This window comes from Coturnix japonica, chromosome 3 (genome assembly GCF_054131305.1).
Source record: "Coturnix japonica strain WE chromosome 3, WE-NBRP24, whole genome shotgun sequence".
NCBI classification, from domain to species: Eukaryota; Metazoa; Chordata; class Aves; order Galliformes; family Phasianidae; genus Coturnix; species Coturnix japonica.
In genome coordinates this window covers 81,656,912-81,677,637 of record NC_140665.1, presented here as the reverse complement: position 1 = coordinate 81,677,637, position 20,726 = coordinate 81,656,912, and the positions used below count along the sequence as shown (strand labels likewise).

The window sequence follows — 20,726 nt, the reverse complement described above, 5'->3', positions numbered from 1 at the left end:
GTGATGCAACATTTCCTGACACATCTCTTATTTCTGCATTTCATACACAAAGACTCTGGTCCACAGTTATCCCTGTCCTTGTTATTGTACCCTATTTATGTAAAGCTCCCAGGAGTCTTTACCTTGAGATCATTAAAAAAACATATTCAATTGCCTACTTCCTTTTTTTGACACCATACTCTGCAACATTTGCTGTTGCAGACTTGCAATTTGAGAAGGCTCTGCTGTAGATGTGTTAAGCCCAAATGTAGCAGAACACTCATTAGTTAACACATCACTTTTTTATGCACATTTATTTGTTGCAACTTCTTCAAAATCAGGTGAGGTCAACAGATCATACTATCCACTTAGAAAGATTTTTATATTTCAAGCTCTTACAACTAATTTATCATCATATTCCCCTATGAAATAGACACAGTAATTAAGTATGATTATGCTCAATTTCCTAATTAGGAACAAAGTTGCATCAATGTCAAATGCCTTCCATAAGGTTAGAAAGTGAGCTGACAGCAGGAACCCTTCTAATATTTGACTGAAGTTCCACAGGGATCTGGGAACCTGCCTACAAGTTCATGGGATACTGACTCAATTTTCTTTCATGAGGGACATATTTAGTCACTGGGACTAAAATATTTAAAAGATCATCACTATTAGCATTCCTTTAACACCACAAGTTTTGCTAGTCCTAGTAGATCATCAAATACTTTCCTCCTCCCCTCCCCCCCCCCCCCCCCCCAAATATCTGTCCTACCTATCTGTTCCCAAAGGAGGAACCAACATAAACCATACACTAAAAAAATCTCTCCTACACATAAGCAAAATGCATAAGATGAAGCTGAAAATAGAAATCACTGCACAAAAGACATCATAAGACATTATTTACTTTCTACTGATTCCACATCAGTTTTTTTTTGTTGTTGTTGTTTTTGTTTTGTTTTGTTTTCTTCTTTTTAAAATTATACTTAAAAAGTAAAAACTAAAAAGCTGAAAACACATAGAGGAATCCACTCAAAAAAACAACAACAACAACAACAACAAAAAAAACACAGTTTAAGTACAGATCTCCTTCACTGAATATCAAATATATTATTTGCATAATTGTAAAACAGCCAGTGGAGTTATCATAAATGTGAATAACCGTGTAAAGGGCAGGTACATTATTTATGAACTAATTTCCCCTGGTACAGAAAAAAAGATAACCATAAAGACCTCATTTTTCTTCTTCAGTCACTACTGTAATGCAAAAATATCAGTTTACAAAGCCCATAAAGTTTCATTTGGATACAATCAAAAATAGTAAGGACTGCTTCTGCTTAATCTTTTAGACTTTTACCACTTGATTTCTAGCATTACAACTGTAGGTCTTAAAACCAACTTGAGTTTCCAGACTCAAGCTTCATAAGTAAACACCTGTGGTTCACACACTGCTCAATTCTGGAAAATTGCCTGATTTGTAGATTACACATCAGTAACATATCACAAGGAAAAACACACCAAACTGCCTTTTTCAAGAACAGGAAAAAACATATCTAATATTTCAGCATAAAATGCAGCCAACAAATAATTTCTTATGAAGAAACAGCCATCCTCTTTTTATGTTTGTTTTTAAGCAAAGTTACAAGTTAACCCATTATTACAGGAATGAAAAACTGGGAAAAAAAATTGACATTTAAATCCAAATTACTTCTGTAGATATTTACAGTAATTCCAGAGGGAGAAAGGTGATCCAATTACAAAGCTGACACTCAAATGAGGGTCCTCATTCCTACTACTGTATCTTAGACAAAAGATTCCAGTTGTGCCTCTAAGTTATGCTAAATGACAAAACATTCAGGTCTGAAAATACTGTTAGTTGCACTTCCACAAATATATCAATTTCTAAGCCACTTCTGTCACTTAGACACCAGTCAGAGTCCAAAGAAGCTGAGGACAAAAAGTGATGTAAGCTTACTCTAACTCAGTTCCTAAAACTTGTCCTTCTCTAGACAGAATCAATCTAGAGATGAGATAGTTAATACGGATGTTTAACATGAATGTGTATGTAACACAAATAAATATCTTGCTTTCATCAAAGGTAGCAACAGGGCTGCAGAGAGAAGTTTCAAGCAGCAATTTCTAGAATTTTTCCAGCTTCCAGCTGGAAAACTCCCCCAGCACTTCCACTCTTCTTCTGCCAGAAGTTTGGTCAGCTCAAGGAGTGGTGGTGGTGTGATTGTTGCCACTGGGTGTCTGTGCAGCATGGAAAGAGGGAATGAGCCACAATGTTAAACCCTTTAATTGTTTTTAAGAACTGTGGAAAAGACAACCTGAGTTTGTCTGGTAAAAGAGCTCTCAGGAGAATTGGCTCTGCCTGTTTTCATACTATTATGTTGTAGAAACGATTGCCAAAGTTAGCATTTCTTTAAGATCTAAAATGTAAAAAATCTTTATTTCTCTGTTGAGACTCATTATTATTCTCTTCTGTCTCTGATACTGAAATGTTATCCATACTACATTTTCTCATATGAAAAACCAAGAAGTTTCTAGCTTTTTGCAGCATGCATTCCTTTTTTTTTTTTTTTTTATAACTAGTTAATCTCCCTCAGAGGTCTATAACACTGCCAGAGGTAAATCCTTATTTCAGAGGTATTTCTGAAGACAATAGGTTGTTATATGTATGTAATTACACAGAACAGTCATGGATTTTCAGAAATTTCTGGGGTCATATGCTTTTAAAACTGATCTATAAATGAGATATATTTCCCCTGCCAAAGTTAGAATGAAATAGAATCCTAAATACCTTTACACAATGCTATGTGTAATAAGTACAAGGTGAGATAGACAATGGGCGTGGAAGAGTATCTCATGTCAACGCTGCCTCTTCCCTTCTCAGAAATGTAGAGTGAGAAATTGTTCCCTTATAAAAAAAAAATAAAAATCATAAGTATTACAAAGATAAGACAACTACAGATTTTCCCTATGACTATTATTAATATGACTTCTAAGCTTATATTTCTCAAGATTTATCTGCAACGTAGGTAGAACTGTTTCACACAGACTTCCCATCAGGCAACAGTATGATACAGTATCAAGATGACACACTGATATTTCCAACCAAATTTGCCAATAATGCTAACAATTAGTAAACTGTCATAGAACAGTGACCTAATTTTTTTTATTTTTTTTTATTATTTCTTTTTTTTTATATAAAACAACGAAACAAAAATTTATGGATAGAGCAGCAACAGGTTAAAGAGGTCCAATGTTGGTTAATAAAAATCCCCAAATAATTAGAAAAATATTCTCAATGCCAATTTCCTTTTGGCACTAACATGTAGCAAAAATTATGCTGTGTAACTGGTGCCAAGCTGGATAGCTTTATACACTAATTTCAAAATGAGCCACGGAGTTTATGACAACCATCTATTGAGATCTCTACCCAACCATACCCAAATAAATTATAATATTGATAAAAGCAGTTCTCTTGTATAAATTGGAGAATTTAATAAGAGCTTTTTAAATGCATACAATGACGTCCACATTCTCTTTATAAAATGTAGGTAATAAAGCATGAACTTTCTACATCTAAGAAACACTCCTTTTATTATTTATCACTGCTCAGTGCTGAAATCCACAGGCAAAATGATTTCGGTTAAAGCAGAGTTGGTTCTAAATTTGTAATTACACTCCTGATTTTCTTTAATGCTGAAGGCAACAGAAGTTTCCAGAGATTATCAAAATAGACTTTCATGCTGGCAAGCATAACAACAGATTTAGGCATAAAAGCCTTGAGCTTATAACTAAGTTTACCCTCATTTCAGTGCCCTGTGTACCTAGGCTGCACGCAAAGTACACAATTACAGCATCAGATATTTTATGATGTCACTTTTTCTAGCCTGTTAAAAGCAGCAAGAGAAAACAACAGACCCGACACATTCCTAGTTGCAGCTTTTTCTCTCAGAGTCTGAGATCTGCTTTGTTTAACGGAGTTCAGAAAAAACATTTCATAATTTCTTAGAATTACATGCTTATCAGTAACCTATGCATTGAGTGGATTTTAAATTTAGATTCAACAGTGACCTCAGAATTGAAGGATCACTCTACCATCTACCAGCGCTGCTAGAGCTTTTTTTTTTTTTTTTTTTTTGTTACAACTACAACACGGGAAAAGAATTAGCCTATATTCTTATGCATACATTCCTGTGATAGTCTGAAAAGTGATATTTTTGATACATCCATAGACAGTGCAAAAGAAAAGGCTTTTTTATTAGGAACTCCTTTCAACATCTGTGTGGATTTAATAGTGCTCCAAGATACACAGCATACTGAAAAACAGTGCTTACAGAAACAGTGCTTTATCTTCTACACAAGTCAGAATATGCACCAATAATTAGAAAAAGAAATGCTGGGTAGACAGATTAGTTAAGTTGAGCAAGTCAACTATGCCAGCTTTTATTCTTAGTGGTTATAGTTTCCAAACTAAAATTCCCAGAGCTTGACCTATGCAGCGCAGCAATCAGAACTGAAATCAAAGTCAGTGAGATACATACTATAATTAACAGCATCCAAAACACTTGAATTACTGGTCAATGATGTTACCAGAGCACCTCAGACTAAGTGCTCTATATCCATGAAAATACCAAACTTAATATCCCAAAGCTTTAGGCATCATGGAAAATGTTTCCTGTGCACTAAGTCAATATCCAGTTTGCACATCTCAGAATGTATGTAACCAAAAGGTAGAGCATTAACGAACTGTCCATATATCTTCTCAGCTGTCAAACATGGGGCATGAACTGCCTCACCAGGGAGCCTGTTTCCGTATTTGACTACCTTCATGTAAAGGAGGTAGTCAAAGCGTTTCTTGATGTCCACTCTGAACCTCCCTGGTACAGTTTTGTGTCATTCTTATGCACATACCATTCAAGGTCTTAAAAAAAATAAAAAATAAAGCCAGCAAAGTAACAAGCCCTAACTTTTGAGAATGATACTAACAACACAATATCAAATAGCATTACTTTTTCTACTTCCATTAATTATAATTAAGAACTTCTAAGATTAAAAAAGCCAATCACAGAAAACTATAAAACCTACATGTAAAAAAATGCCATGAGGGCTGCAGAACTGAACAAGAAGAGACCTGGCCAAACCCAATCACAAGAAGGAAGCATATAGAGGGTGGAACTACAGACAGTAAGCTGGAAGTAATATGGAGACTTTGTGCATCCATAGATCGGGCAAGAATAGCTAAATCCAAATTGAATTGAATCTGGCCAGGGTTCTCAGGGACAACAAGAAGTACAAAAAGGAACAGAAAGAAAACTGGGGAAAAGAGTGCTGAACAAGACAGGGGACCTGGTTACAAAGGACAGAGAAAATGCTGAGTTACTGAATGCTTTCTTTGCCTTAGTAGGAACTTCACGTATTTCAAATGCACAAATCAACAACTGATTTCAATTTTATTCATTCTTACTGAAGTATCATAGATCATCTCTATCTGAAGTATGCAGTCTTCTAAAATTCAAATGAGCCAGTAGCAGGCTATTCTCCGGACAATGACGTATTTTCCCTCCACAATTATTTTTGGTTTTTATTAACCAGTTAAAATAATATTTTTTAAAAATACAAGTAAGTTAATATAATGTTATTCAGAAATCTTAGAGGTAGTAGGAATAACAAACGCTGACATAAAGCCTATGTTTGCTTTCTACAATAATGAATCCCTAAGAATTTTTTATTTATTTTTTCCCTACCTAACACATAATATATTTACAGTCCCTAATCCTTAATCAAAGTGTGCTGATTTCCAAGGAAGTTAAATGTTTAGGCAAATTTTGTGAGCTGGGAAACCTTAAGAACAAACATGAATGAAAATATTTCATCTCAGCATGGAGAGAGTGACAAGAGTGCGGTTCAGCTGTTTTTGAATTATATGACAGAGCTGGATGAGTACTCTCGAGAATTATTATTTTTTTAATATTGCCTTACTCACTACATCCCAAGTGAGCCTGATCGAAAAGTCACAGCATAAGAGACACAAAATGAAAATTTCATTCTGACAGATAAATTTTTCACTTGGGAAACATTTTCAAGCTTTTTCATTCCCAGCTGGCTGGAGAGAATTATAAGTTATCAGATGGCTCTTATGATACCATCTATTGTTAATGTTTTTAATATCTCCCACAGTAAAAACTGTGAAAGCAATCAAGCCAATGACATTTTCTTTCCTCTTTCACTACTGCTTTTATCTGATTAAAACATAAATAGAGATACCTAAGCCACCCAGAAAAGATAAAGCAGGCTTTTATCTTTCTTGCGTGCCTCTTTACTTCCTGATAGTTTTGGTTATCATTTTTGCACAATAACATCTCTTTGCTGTATGTTGTATTTTTAGCATCTAGGCATGATAGATATTCTCCTTCTGTTAGTGTAGGGCTTAATTCTTGTATACATATAGTGCTCCTCATCCTGGCTTCATTCATCCTGATCACGGTCAGATTGTCATAAAAAAAGATCCTAAAAAACATTCATTCAAAAAGCAGAACCCTTTTGAGTTACTGAGAGTAGCAGAGTTCCTCCAAAAATACAGGTGAGCTCAGTTCTGCCAGCCAACACCTAATATCCATTATAGTCAAGCAAGAAGGAAAGTCATCATTGTTTTACATGCTAGGTCCTGAAACTATCTGGAAATCTGCTTTTAGTGTCACAAGTGAACAATGTAGGGGATTACAGATACTATAAAAATCCATGTATAACTGAAAAGCTCCATTTAGGTGTACTTATCATATGCTGGCAAACTGAGGTCACACCTCTGCCAAAACAGATAGCACACTCTGTGATTATCTGTTCAGAATTTAAACATCTTGTGATGACAAGTTTGTTCCATTTGGAGCTCAAGATGAGCTGGTCAGGGAGTGCAAGTGTGCTCAGTAATGGCATTGTAAGGGCACTGGATTATCTTGGCAATTAAGTGCAGGAAAATTCAGGCAAATCATTCAGACATTGTGACAAGGCACAGGAAATGTCTGGGCGTAAAATTGTATTCAACACTTTTACTCTTCAGTTAAAAGAAAACCATAGAGGAAATCTACTCTGCAGAATACTCAACTTCCTTTCACAAAAGGTTTCTGTACAGTCACAAGTTGAGATTCTTGGATGAAAATCATTACATTAAAATTAGTAGACTTGCGTATACAACATGATAAAGGCAATATACTGTACTCACAATACAGTAATGTAAGCATATAAATTCATAGAATAGAATTACCCAGGTTGGAAAAGACCTTGAAGATCATCAAGTCCAACCAGTACCCTAACTCTAAAAACCCTACACTAAATCATATTCCTCAGTACCACATCCAAACAGCTCTTAAACACAACAAGGGATGGTGATTCAACCACCTCACTGGGCAGCCTATTCCAGTGCTTAACAACCCTTTCTGTAAGGAAGTGTTTCCTGATATCCAAACTAAACTTACTCTGGCACAGTTTGAGGTTATTTCCCCTCGTCCTGACACTTGTCAATAGTGAGAAGAGACCTGCCCCAATCTCACTGTAAGAACCTTTCAGGTACTGGAAGAGGGTGATAAGGTCTTCCCTTAGCCTCCTTTTTCCCACACTAAATAGCTCCAGCTTCCTTAGCCTCTCCTCATAGGGCTGATTCTCCAAGCCTTTCACAAGCCTCGTTGCCCTTCTCTGGACCTGCTCCAGTACCTCCATGTCTTTCCTGTGCTGAGGTGCACAAAACTGAACACAGTACTCAAGGTGAGGCCTCACCAATGCCGAATACAGGGGCAGGATGACTTCCCTAGTCCTGCTCACCACACCATTTTTGATACAAGCCTGGATGCCATTGGCCCTCTTGGCCACCTGGGCATACTGTTGGCTCATATTCAGCCTACTGTCCATCAGCACACACAATTAAATATCATAAGTTCTTCATTTTGTCATGCATGTTCCATGACAACCCATTCTATCTTATTTACAAAAAGTGAAGTATCAGAGTCATACATTACTAGCAGGCATTTCAGTTTCATATTTATTAACAGGCCACAAGCATTGGGAAACCAAGTCATCCTCTGTCAATAAACTAAAGCATGCCTTGAAGCAAAGACTATGACAATGAACTTGATGTATTCTAAGTGCACTTCCAGTGGTAGATGACCACACTTTTTAGACACATTCTATGCCTAATTAGGCGACCAAAGGCACTAAAAAAATCTGGGCTCCTATCTCACATGAATCTACAAAGACCTTTTGAAATCAAGAACCAATTATAGTTTTTACCACCTGAACTAACCTTACAGATGTATCACATTAGAATGAAAGATTCAGATAGAAACACAAAATACAAGCACCTTTGTTGCCTTTTTTTGCAGATAACACTTTCTTAGCAATTCCTGCTTTAATTACTGATGCCAGAGGTCCAATTGTCTTTTGAGTCTGTAATCATTCAAATAAAAGCCCAAGTTTGGCCATTCTTTTTATGAGAATTCAACACATAAGCCAAAACTTTGGAAAATGATTTAAGCAACAAAAGTGCTCTTTTATGAATGCGGCTGTACTAGTACACTTCACTTAATCAGGACACAGATAATTAGGAAATCTGGTTAATTGGGACATTTCCTAGGGAGCCGAATTAAGCCAAATGAGTTTTGACTGGCAAGGGACAATGGTTAATTGGGATGATAATTCCACTTAATTGGTATGCCTGCAGGCAGTTAAGTGATCTGTGAGGCTCAAAGGCTAATAACAACCTTTCTTCCCTCAAAAGACCTCTACAGGTCCAAACCCAGTAAAAATAATGGTTTCAGTGCCACTGTGTACACATTAAGCATTGGTCACAAGTTTCCTCTCTTAAAGACATGACAGTGCAAAATTTGAAATTAAATACAATTTGAAAAAGTAAGGAAACAAATTACCAAGTTTCTCCATAGTGGTGGAATATTTCATTACCATTTTTTATTTTTTTTTATTTTTCTCAGCCATCAGGTTCTAATATTGGAAAAAATATAAAAGAAATAAAAATACAGAAATTCACGAGTTACTCCTAGTACAAAATTGCATTTTCCATTAATTTTGCCTTAAGATAACAAAAAGCTAATCTTCATTCATATGCATATTTAATCAAACATTTTCACCCTCAAGCTGAGGAAGCGTAAGTCCTGTCTTCCTTTGCCCCCATGCCACACTGCTGAGGTAAATCTATCTTCGTTTACTTCTACCTGAAACTACCACAGAAGTCCTAGGGTAACATTCCCACACACTTGGCTCCAGGACCTCTGATTTATCACTCTCCCTAGACACACAGGGACTATTACTTTAGACCCTCTCCAATCCATCAGACTTTCAGTCTACCCTTTGCAGGTCTCTTCTGCACTATAAGCATGCCAGTTACTTGACTGAGGTCATTAAAACGATCTAAGGGATGGAACACCTCTTCTGCAAGAGGGTCTGAAAGAGATAGGGCTGTTCAGCCTGAATAAGAGAAGGCTCTGGGATGACCTGAGAGCAGCAGTTCAGTGTCCAGAAGGAAGTTATAAGAAAGGAAGGAACAGATTGCTTAGTGGGGCCTGCTGCGACAGGACAAGGAGAAATGATTTCAAACTAAAAGAAGAGAGCATTAGTTTGGATATAAGGAAAACGTTTTTTACAGTAAGGGTAGTGAGAACAGGTTACCAAGGGAGGTAGCGGATGACTTGTAGCAATTGGACAGATCAATACGATGGGAAAAGTGTTACAACAAAGGTGTGATAACAGAAAGACTAGTACAATAGAGAGAAGCTAAGAACAAAAGAAAGAAGATTGCTCACCTGCATCAGAAGATTCTAAGTTTGCAGGGGAAAACGTCACCAAGGAGGGATCACCAGGAAGAGATCTATCCCCAGTGGCAGTCAGCCCTTAAACAAAGTCTAAGAGGTGCAGCCAGGCTCCACTCCTTCCAGTCACACAGCTGAATTGCCTTCACCTGTGCTCCAGGGCTCAATCAGTGGTTCAGGCTGTGACTCAGCAGATCCCATAGAATGCCCCACCCATGCAGGTATCCATGGTCAGCTTGGACAAGGCTCTGAACAACCTGGTCTAGCTGTGGTGTCTCTATTCACTGTAGGGGAGTTGCACTAAATGTCCTTTAAAAGCCCTTTCCAGCTCAAATGATTTCACGATTCTGTGGCTATTTGGCATGAGAAATTAATACAACAACATGATGGTGTTTGGGGAAACTAAAATGCACAAATGTTTGTTTTGAAAAGATAACGTTTAATTTCATTTGATTTTCCTAAGGATACCATTTTGAGGGTTTTCTTGACCAATAAACCAGTTTTCATATAGCTTGTAGACAATATTTTCAATGTCTGTATTCCTCCAGTTTGAAGTTTTCCAATTTCAGATTTTCTGACAGACATTTATACACACAGATACACAGAGATATCTGTACCCACTCTGTACGTAAAATAAATAAATAAATAAATAAAATAACTTTTTTTACTGTTTAATAGCAGAATACATAATTTAAAATTAAAACAAAACAAACAGCACTTAATCATGAGTTAGCAAGCTTGTCCTTAAAGTTTGCATTTTCCTATAGCATGTGATCCAACAATGAAGTGTCAAGAGAAAAAACTATAAAGCAACCATCAAATACTGAAAAACCTGCAATGTGCATTTATTACACTAAAACAATCAAACAGAAATATAGTATTCATTAAGAATCAACTTTCAATATTTAATTAAGGTTACAATTCAGTTTAGAAGATGATCTTTACCTGTTATTTGACTAATACCCTGCTGCTGCTGATATACAATTTTAAAATATCTACAACTCTAAATATGAAGGGAAACAATATTTTCATATTATTCAGTTCTTTGGGACATTTGAATAATTTGGACAATTCTGTAATGGCCAGTCATTTTCTAGAACACATTTCCTAAGTTTATTCGGTAACTGCAGTCCTACAACTTGAGCTAATGGCACCGCACGGCTCTTCCAGTTCAAATTATGTCTTCTGAAAAAAGAACTGTATGGACTGGTACAGGGGAAAAAAAATGGAAGGGATGGGGGGGGGGAGGGGCATGGGGAATGGTGTAGAGCTTATTTTTTTCGCACAGACCTTTTCAGGAAGGGAGGAAGTAGAAGCCTGTTCCCAAATCCAGAACATTAATTTAATGAACATGATATGTCATTAAGAGCACTCAGAAATCTCCTGAGGATATAATCTCCAAATCATACTTTTCAACTGGAAGAGAGATTGTTCCGTTCTTCATTAATTTATATTTATGGCCCTAGAATGTATAAATTTAACTAGCAATTTTACAAGAGGAGAATATACCTAAGTAAACTCTATTAAAGTAATGAGGCAAAAAAAGTGCTTTTATTAACATCAATGCTTTATGGCAATGTCAGGCTCCATCTTTTCTAACTTAACCTTAAAGAAAATAAATTGCTTCTTGGGTTTTAATTCAATTAGTAATTTTTCACAAAAAGTTAGCCGTGAAAAGACTTGCAGGGGACCTTGACTTGATCTAGATCTGTTGTTAGTTCTGTTGACTGATACTTTGAGTGCAACTCATTAAAAGCATGAAGAAATTATCAAAATAGATCCCTGATTTTACTATATTTTAAGTGTATGTTTAGAGATAAAGTAACTTTTATCTCTTGCTGTTCCAAAACAACAGTGAGAACACTTTAAGAGATACACTATTCTAATACTCTCTTTAATACAAAAAAGAGGTCTGTGCTGAGCCACATAAGAATAAAAATACACAAAAAAGGATAAAATGAATTAATTTCTGATAACATCCTGTCAATCCTGTGAACACCTGCAGTTAATCCTGGGAATAGAGTGGAACAGAGCTTTCTGGAAGACATGTTGAGGGTGACCTGAGACAGCCAGCATGGCTTCACCAAGGGAAGGTCAAGCCTGACCAAACTGGTGGCTTTATATGATGGAGTGATAACATCAGTGGGCAAAGGGAAGGCAACTGCTGTTATCTACCTGGATTTCTGAGAGGCTTTTGACATGGTCCCCCAACAGTTACTTACCTCTAAACTGGAGAGATATGGATTTGAAAGGTGGACAATTCAGTGGATTAGGAATTGATTGCTGAGAAGAACTTAGGGGTCCTGGTTGATGAAGCAATTAACATGAGCCAGCACTGTGTGCTTGCAGCCTCAAAGGCCAGTCCTGGGCTCCATTGGAAGAAGGGTGGCCAGCAGGGTGAGGGAGGTGACTATCCACATCTACTCTGCTCTTGTGAGGCACCATCTGGAGTACTGCACCCAGGTCTGGGGCCCCCAACACAGTAGATGTGGAACTTTTGGAGAAAGTGCAGAGGAGGATCATAAAGATAGTCAAAAGGCTGAAGCATCTCTCCTATGAAGACAGACTGAAGGAACTGGGCTTCTTCAGCCTGGGAAAGAGAAAGCTGTGGGAAGACCTCCTTGCAGCCTTCCAATATTTAAAGGGAGTTAATAAACATTAAAGAAATCAACCTTTTTACACAAGTAGATAGTGATTGGACAAGGGGGAATGGTTTTAAATTAAAGGAAGGGAAGATTTAGATTGGATGCCAGTTATGTTTATTACTGAGAGTAGTGAGGTGCTGGAACAGGTTGCCCAGAGAGGCTGTAGATGCCCCATGGAGATGTTTAAGGTGAGGTTGGATGAGATCCTGGGCAGTCTGATCCAGTACTTGATCTAGCATCTGTCAATCCTGCCTATGCAGGGGTTTGGAAGTGGATGAACCTTGAGGTCTCTTTCCAACCTGAGCCACTCTATAATTGAATCTGTCATTCATCGGATGTGAACATTTCCAAATGAGAGTCTGAGGAGACTGACAAGGAGAAGTATATGAACTCCCAAGTTCTTTACTGACCTGACAAGAGAGGTCCATCTCTCATTCTCCAAACCAAGGTAAGCTAGAATGTTATTAAGGGCTTTTCATCATATTATTTTTCTTGATTACATACCTTAGAGTATTGCTGCAGACCTAAATTCAAGCAAGGGTTCTGCAACTGTATTCTGCTGTGTTTTCATTTCCTCTGGCAAGCATGAGCAGAATCTGCCTTGCCTTGCACATCTCTGAAAACAAAGCCACACGCTCTGCTCCTTACTGCCAGGATTGCACATAGATTGCACTTCTATTTAAGTATCATCAGATAAACTGCAGAAACAGCCTTGGTAATAGGGACTTCAAGTTAGAAATTCTTAAGTCAATGTGCAATTTTTACCAGGTTACAGCATCACCACTTTTCAGGTCATGTTTTCTTTGCCACCTCCAATCTTGCAGTCGGGGCTATGGGTGTTGTGAACTTTGAAAAAAGGCCCGAGCAATAGTATAAAATTTCAAAATTCCCCACAGAACGGTGGCTATAATGAGTCACTAAAACCTGACAGCTCCTTACAATCTGCCTTTTCATTCATAAACTTTATATTAGTTCAAAACAAATTGTCTGTTTTTTTGCTGATGGCTTAATCTGTGAAAATTCTTGATCATTTCCCCAAGAACTGCTTAACTATTAGCTTCACAGTTAATTTTTGCTGGAACAGATTTTGGCACTGAACATTTACTTGGTGATTATATCCTTAAATTATGGTTCTGTTTTTACCAAGCTGGTATAATTACAATGATGATTTTTAAGTACATACTTGTATGTACTTAATCCCATACATATACGCCCAGATTCTCAACAGAAGTACTCTGGGGTGGATAACTGATGATGAGCTAAGTCACAGTAATTAATTCATCTGTAATGGCTAAGACTGCACACACTCCACAGTTTTGTCCTGGAATACAAAATAGTTCCATTAGCTCAGATCAGCACATGGGACTTTGTGTTATTTTGTAGGAGAGTTCACATCCGTGTGCAGTTCTATATATAAATGTGTATTCACAACACTAGCACCATTCTTCAGTAGATCTTCTGCAGCTAACTACTCTTGGCCAGTAATGAGAAGTTTCCCATTCAAATTTCTTATTACTGTTTAAAAGTTGATGTTAATTTCTGAATGTTCTGAGATTATGAGATGAGTTGCTGAAAAAGAAATTAATTACTAGCATTGTGGTGAATAAATATCAGCTTTATATTCTAGCTTCCACCAACTGTAAAGCATTTGTGCACACAAATATATATATATATATTTTCTTCTCAGATTAAACTTTATTGAATGCTAAATTCCAATCTCATTTCTCATGAAGTAATCCATGACTTCACTACAGAATTTTATTTCGAGTAAAAATGACCTGATCTCGTTTAATATTTATGTCTGTGAAAATAAACTTGCTATTTAGTGGATTTTTTTTCTCTGGTTTGTCTGATAGTTTACACCTTTGGCCAATTATTTCTCAGCCAATATTTATAAAAAGGGCATGTCATAATGTTTTCCTTCTCACAAGACCTTTACAAATACTGTGGTATTTTAAGTATTTTTTGATGGCAAAAATTTAAATGTGAAATTGTACCGTATTTGGTCTGTCAATCTCAACTAAATTTAATCTATTATTATTCTGTTACAAGCATTCACGTGATGTAATAATTCATCAAAATTTCTCTTTGAGAGAAAGAATATGCAATGCTTGATATATTAATGGTAATTTGTAATTTTTATGTGGAGTTTACCAGCTGTCACAATCTCATATGAAACGCTTTCATCATAATGAAAATGGCAAATATAGAAAGGATATAAAAAATCATGTTTTTAAAAAAAAATAAAAATTGAATTTATTTGTTCATAACTAGAAGAATTAGAAATCTTTATGCTACACTTTATTTAAAAGCTAATTCTCTTTCAAAGTTAAACAATCTAAATCACTTTTATTTTTCATAGATGTTCCAACCACATCTTGCTACTGTCATTCACTTTTTTTTTTTTTCAAATGGCTTGATTTAATTTTCTACCCTTTACTTTCCTGTTACTCTCTTATCTTCCTATTTTTGCTTTCTCCAGTGTTCTACATCTTAAACACAGTCTCACCTCTCTATATAGATCTGACTTTTCAGAATTCTTCCTTCCTTTTCTATTCTCTCTCTTGTATTATTTTACTTAACTACTTTCTATTATTTTTCTGTAATTAATTGTAGGATTATATAGTGATGAATGCACAAATTCAAAATAAGATTTTTTTACTACTTTTCCATACAATTATTTCTAGTTCACAAGTGTTCACTCTACTTAGCACTGATTGGAAATATTTATTTTTCTTCTTGATTTTCCCTCGTATTTGTTTGCAGCCTCTGTGTGGGGTATTTTATATTGATGCTATCTTCCTAACTATATGCAAGGACTAAATATATTCAGTGCTCTCAGTCCTTTACAATTCCATCCTTACTTCCTTCTATTTTTATACATAATACAACATTGTACTTCCATAGTTTGTCATCACTGTCACTTATTACATTGGCAGAGTCTGAACGAGAATTAGAGCTCCCAGAAAACCCAAAGTTGCAGGGTTCAAACAAACACAGGTATAGACTAAAGCTGCCAAATAAAGATTATACTAGGCAAAACTCAAATTAAGAGTAGTGAACTTCTCCCAGAGTTAATGCAAAAATCACCTACTTAAAGCAGTCTTAGAAGCCAGTCACATTTGCTTGCTTGTCATTACTACCAGTCCTATCAGGTAGTAAACCTTAAAGGATTTTGAAAGCAAAATAATTGTTTCTGTGCAATTTTTCACAATTTAGTAGTCAAATAAAATTTTATGCTAATCGTTTTTATTCACTATATATATATATATATATATATATACTGGCCACTGTGTATATATATATATATATATATATATATATATGCCACTGCTCTTTGCTGGGTGTACAGAGTCAGCAGCTGATACCTGAGTTATTCCCTGCAGATAGAGCAACAAGTATTAGCAAATATACACACTGAGACATACACACACACAAAAAAAATCATAATTTCATTTTGCGTCATTTTCCCACAAATAAAGGCAAAAACAGTCACAATTATAGTCCTTTGATTCTTTACCTTCTGTTTATCCATTAATAACTTAAGTTCAAAATTTTTATTACCTAATTTGCTTAGTTCACTTTTTTCACATCTTTTTCTTTCTCTTCACTATCTTCTCAAATCCAGCAGCATGCCGTGGCAGCCAAGAAGGCAAACTGCATTTTAGTGCACAGCAGAAATCAGGATTTCTGATCATAGAAATAATTGAGCTCTGATGAACTAAATTAAAGCAGAGAACTATTTAAATGTACTGCAATATACTCACACTCTTTGAGAGACAGAGAGGGGAAAAACACATTTTTATGCAGGTATGCAGATATGCAATAGTATATCTGGAACTCATACCATTTTATGATGTGAATCACTGCACTACATTGAAAATGCTGTAGTGAATCGAATTGTCAGGATTCACAATGCAAAAATAATTTTTATAGCTGTATACAACCTCTGTTTTTAACTGAACTAGTACATAGTTTGGTATGCAAGCTTCTACCCTGGAAGCAATTCGTCTTAACAGATTGACATAAATCTATTAAGTGTTTTTCGAAGAAAGATATTCAGAGAAGTGTAAACCAGCCAATACTTAAGGCACAATCTGTCTTTCTGATGTATTTATAGGCAGAAATCTCAATTAAAATCAGAGCAAAATCTTTGTTCATTTTAACACTGGTTTCTTTTGCTGATTTCAAGCTGATCAGTTTAAGGATAATGACTGGGTACAGATAATGCCCATCATGTTGCTTAGCACCATGTTACACATCCAAATGCCTTTTTATATTGAGGAGATTTTCGTAGTCCTTCTGAGATAGCAGCTCTTGCTTCATGAATCCGTTACACCTACTGTTTGATTGCTTTTTCCCATCTGTTTTAACTTGGTGGCCCAGGCACATCTGTCACCCAAGGAAACCCCACAGACTAGGGATTTATGACTAGATTAAGTCAACTTTGAAATACTGTCTTTAAAACAAAGCACTATTTAATATATTTCTCAAAAGCATCAGACATTTGAAGGAAATAATAAGAATGGTGACCAATTATTTACTGATGAGACTTCCATTATGTTTAAATTTAAGTCACTGGTGGATTCCTTTTGTAGTCAATGGACAATGGGCAGATCCGCAGAGTGAGTCATCTCTTGGTAAAATCCCCAGTGAGTTTCAAGCTTACTTTGGTGTGCATGTAGTTAATCTGGAGGCATGTAGTTTAAGAAAGTTAAAGGTGTTGTTTACAGAATGACTAAACTTGGCTAGGAAGTATATCCACTACATAGATGTATCCTAGCTCTTAGTATATGTTTTACTTACTTGTGTAAGCAGACTGCTGGCTGGGAATTCACTTTGAGGCATGGTCACACTGGAATTAATCTATTTAGTATTAGTTCTGAGTACTGCAACACCTGTACCCCTCTGAAGGTCTCACCCAGGAGAATATGCTTTGCTGTAAGCGAATATGCTGGCACCTAATATTAAGAAGCAAATCATCTTTAAGACCAGATATAGAAAGAATGCTTGACAAACAATTATGTTTGACATATAATTGTCAAACAAGGTGCATCAAAGTAGGTGCATCAAAAGATGCATCTACTTAGAAAAGTATTCTTACTAAGAAGTGTGTAGTCAATGAATATACTGATGTTATAATTATGAACCATACAGAAGAGTTAGGCTAAACATACAGAAGAGTTAGGCTAAACAAGTTGTTATATTAGAGAAGAATGGATGGAGCTTATCCTTATACTGGGCTCACTGAAAGTCTCCACAGGGAGCAATCATAGAATGGTTGAAAAAATGACCACAATGATCACCTTGTTTCAACCCCCCCCCCCCCCCCCCCCCCCCCATATGCAAGGCCACCAACCACTAGACCAGGCTGTCCAGAGCCATATCCAGCACAGGAAAATTGACTTCACCTGTGCTCCCAGGGCTGACCTATTGCTCACCTCAGTTGGTTTATCAGAGATTCAGGCATGAATCAGCAGTTCCCATACAACAAGAAATTTTCAACCTTATCACTAACATTGTACAAATGATAGACTTTTTAAAAGAATGTCAGGTATCACTAAATTAAATGCCTAATACAGTTTTATCAACAAACTTTCTCAATGATCATGAAAAATCAAATTTTGTTGATGTATTTTTGTATGAAGCCATAAACATATAAAACCTAAGGTTAAATGCCTCTTAAAATTTTTTACTATTTGCAATTTTTCCTAGTTATTCTGTGAAAGACTAGTGTCGGGTCACCACATAATTACCTGGATCATTCTGCTACTGCAAGGTTTCTTTTCACACTTTTTTTTAATTCAACTGCTTGTCTTTCTAATCCAATTAACTTTTGATTCATTGATGTACTCCAGCTATATCTGATAGATGTCCAGTAGTCCTAACACAGAGAGTCCTTTATGAAAGTGGTCATCCAGAAGAGTGAGAAACTGTCAATGTCTTTACTAAAGAACAAATGTCAATATAAGGCTTAAACAAAAAGACCTACAAATGAATGAAGTTGTTAATGTTTGAAACACATAGAAGTTTGGGAGAACTTATTATCTGACCCCAGAAATTTCAACACAAGACACAAAGCCTTTAAAAATTAGCTTAATTAGCTCTGGTGCACATAGGAGACCATCACTCTAAGATCTATTTTTTTTGGGTTTTTTTTGTTTTTTTTTATTTTAATTTATTTATTTATTTTTCCCCTGAAAGGGTTTTCTTAAAATTAATGTTACTGCACTATAAAACTGCAAAGTAGAGCATAATTCCTGTAAAATGCAAATATATCATGCAACATTTTTTCCACCTATGAAAGTGTTATTTATGGAAAAATCTGCCTTTTCTGCATCATTAATGTTAATTATATAGTTACCATCTCTAGATACTGAAGTTTACTTATAAGTATTAAGTAAGTTTTTTACTTATAAGTATTAAGTAAGCTTACTTATGTGCATTATCATTGCATTATTCACCAAATATATCTTTCTCAACTCCAAATTCAATTAAGCATGCAGTTTTTACCAGTTTTCATTGATATTAATCTGTTTTCTACAAGTTTTCCTAATATTTGTACGCTACTTAAAAGTTCTTGCCTTCACTTCGTCACTGTGGCTGAACTGAAATACTCAATAAAATAAGTTATTGTTTCTCTGCAGACTATTCACTAATTTTCTTTAAGAGCTGGATATTTAAACCTTTACTTTAAAATCTCTCATCTTAATGACATTTTATTGTATTTTTCTTGCACTTAAGACACTTCCAATGTTTTAAAAAATCGGGAATACACCTGTGGATTAATGTATCATTATCCTTCATGCAACTTCTAAGCAGGTGCATGATTTAGAATAAGCACAAGATACCATTTTTAAAGAACCTCCACAGACAGTTATCAGCAACAGGTGGAGCTGTCAAAAGGCAGGAGAGATCAACACATTGCTTAATGATTTTCTAATTGATTATGAGAGGAAGAGTATTAGGAATAGCTAGGCTGTTTTATTTTATTTTATTTTATTTTATTTTACTTTACTTTATTTTATTTATTTTATTTTTCTGAGTGGAAGAGTGTATTGGGGTGATTCAAAATAATCTGTTTTGCTCATCATATCCATAAATTATCTAAAAAAAACCCCACAAACAGTGAACAGAGAATTTAGCTCAAATTTATTCAAGGCAATAAACTCTAAAGGTTACTGCAAACATCTGATGAAAGATCTCATTATATGGAATAAAAATGACAGAAAAAAAAAAGAGTACTGTAATATGCAAAATAATGCATTTTATGACAAAATAATGGCAATAATTAAAGTATTGATAGGCATTATAGCACTGATAATATAAAGCTTTAAGTTAGTTACTATTATTCAAGACAGATGCCATGGATTTTTTACAAATGGCATTCTGAGAACAGTAAATCAGTGGATGAAAGTATAGTAGACAGTAATGACATAAACCTTGATACTGAAATAAAAAAAATATCACAAGCATGTTGCTTCTTCACTAGTATGATGAAGCAATTGTGTGCCTTCCTGGCTATCCCATTCCTACAAGAAAGAAGGAGTGGGCTAAGAAATGTACTGAAAGAAGTGCAAAGGTTGTTGCAGAGATGAAAGAAATCCAGAGGAATGTGAGATGAATGGTGTACGACTATATTGCTTTTAGCTGCATGAAGATGAGGGCACTCGTAAAGTATTAAGGTCAGCTTAAATAAACAAGAGGAAGTGATCTTTTTTTTACTTACTTATTTTAAACACAGTGCATAATTAGACAGTCAAACTCATTGCCACATCATCTCTTATGACACCATAAGCTTAACTAAGGTTCAAAAAATGAATTGACAAGCCCAAAGAGTAGTAAACAAATCTACCAGAGGGCACAAAGCAGCTTGGTGTAAATGCAGACTTAAAGAGATTTATTTTTTGACTGCTGAGAGCTGGAAGAATACAAAAGAGAAAAGATTATTCTGCATTTGTGCTTTTTTTTTTTTTTTTCTTTTTTTTTTTTTTTTTCTTTTCCTTTTTCTTCTTTTCATGCATTCCCAAGCAATCACAACTAGGCATCATCAGAACTGGCTATGCTGACCTTTTCTATATATATAAAAAGCTTCAAAATGTCAACAAGACCTTCCTCCTCCACCTTCATCTTAAGGAAGAAAAATAATAATACTGAAAACACACCACGAAATCTCAAAACAATTGTTGGATAATTAAAAAAAAAATAGCAGATGTCCTAGGTAGCATTTGCAGTATGCTTTTTCAATTTATATTAAAGTAGGAAAAGAAATTAATTATATGTG

General features: G+C 35.5%; 1 protein-coding gene across 6 annotated transcripts in view; it reads right to left on the bottom strand.

The window, feature by feature from the left end:
• The window catches only part of KHDRBS2 (KH RNA binding domain containing, signal transduction associated 2), a 317,464-nt gene that overhangs the window by 147,514 nt on the left and 149,224 nt on the right, over positions 1-20,726 (bottom strand). The window lies entirely within an intron of this gene.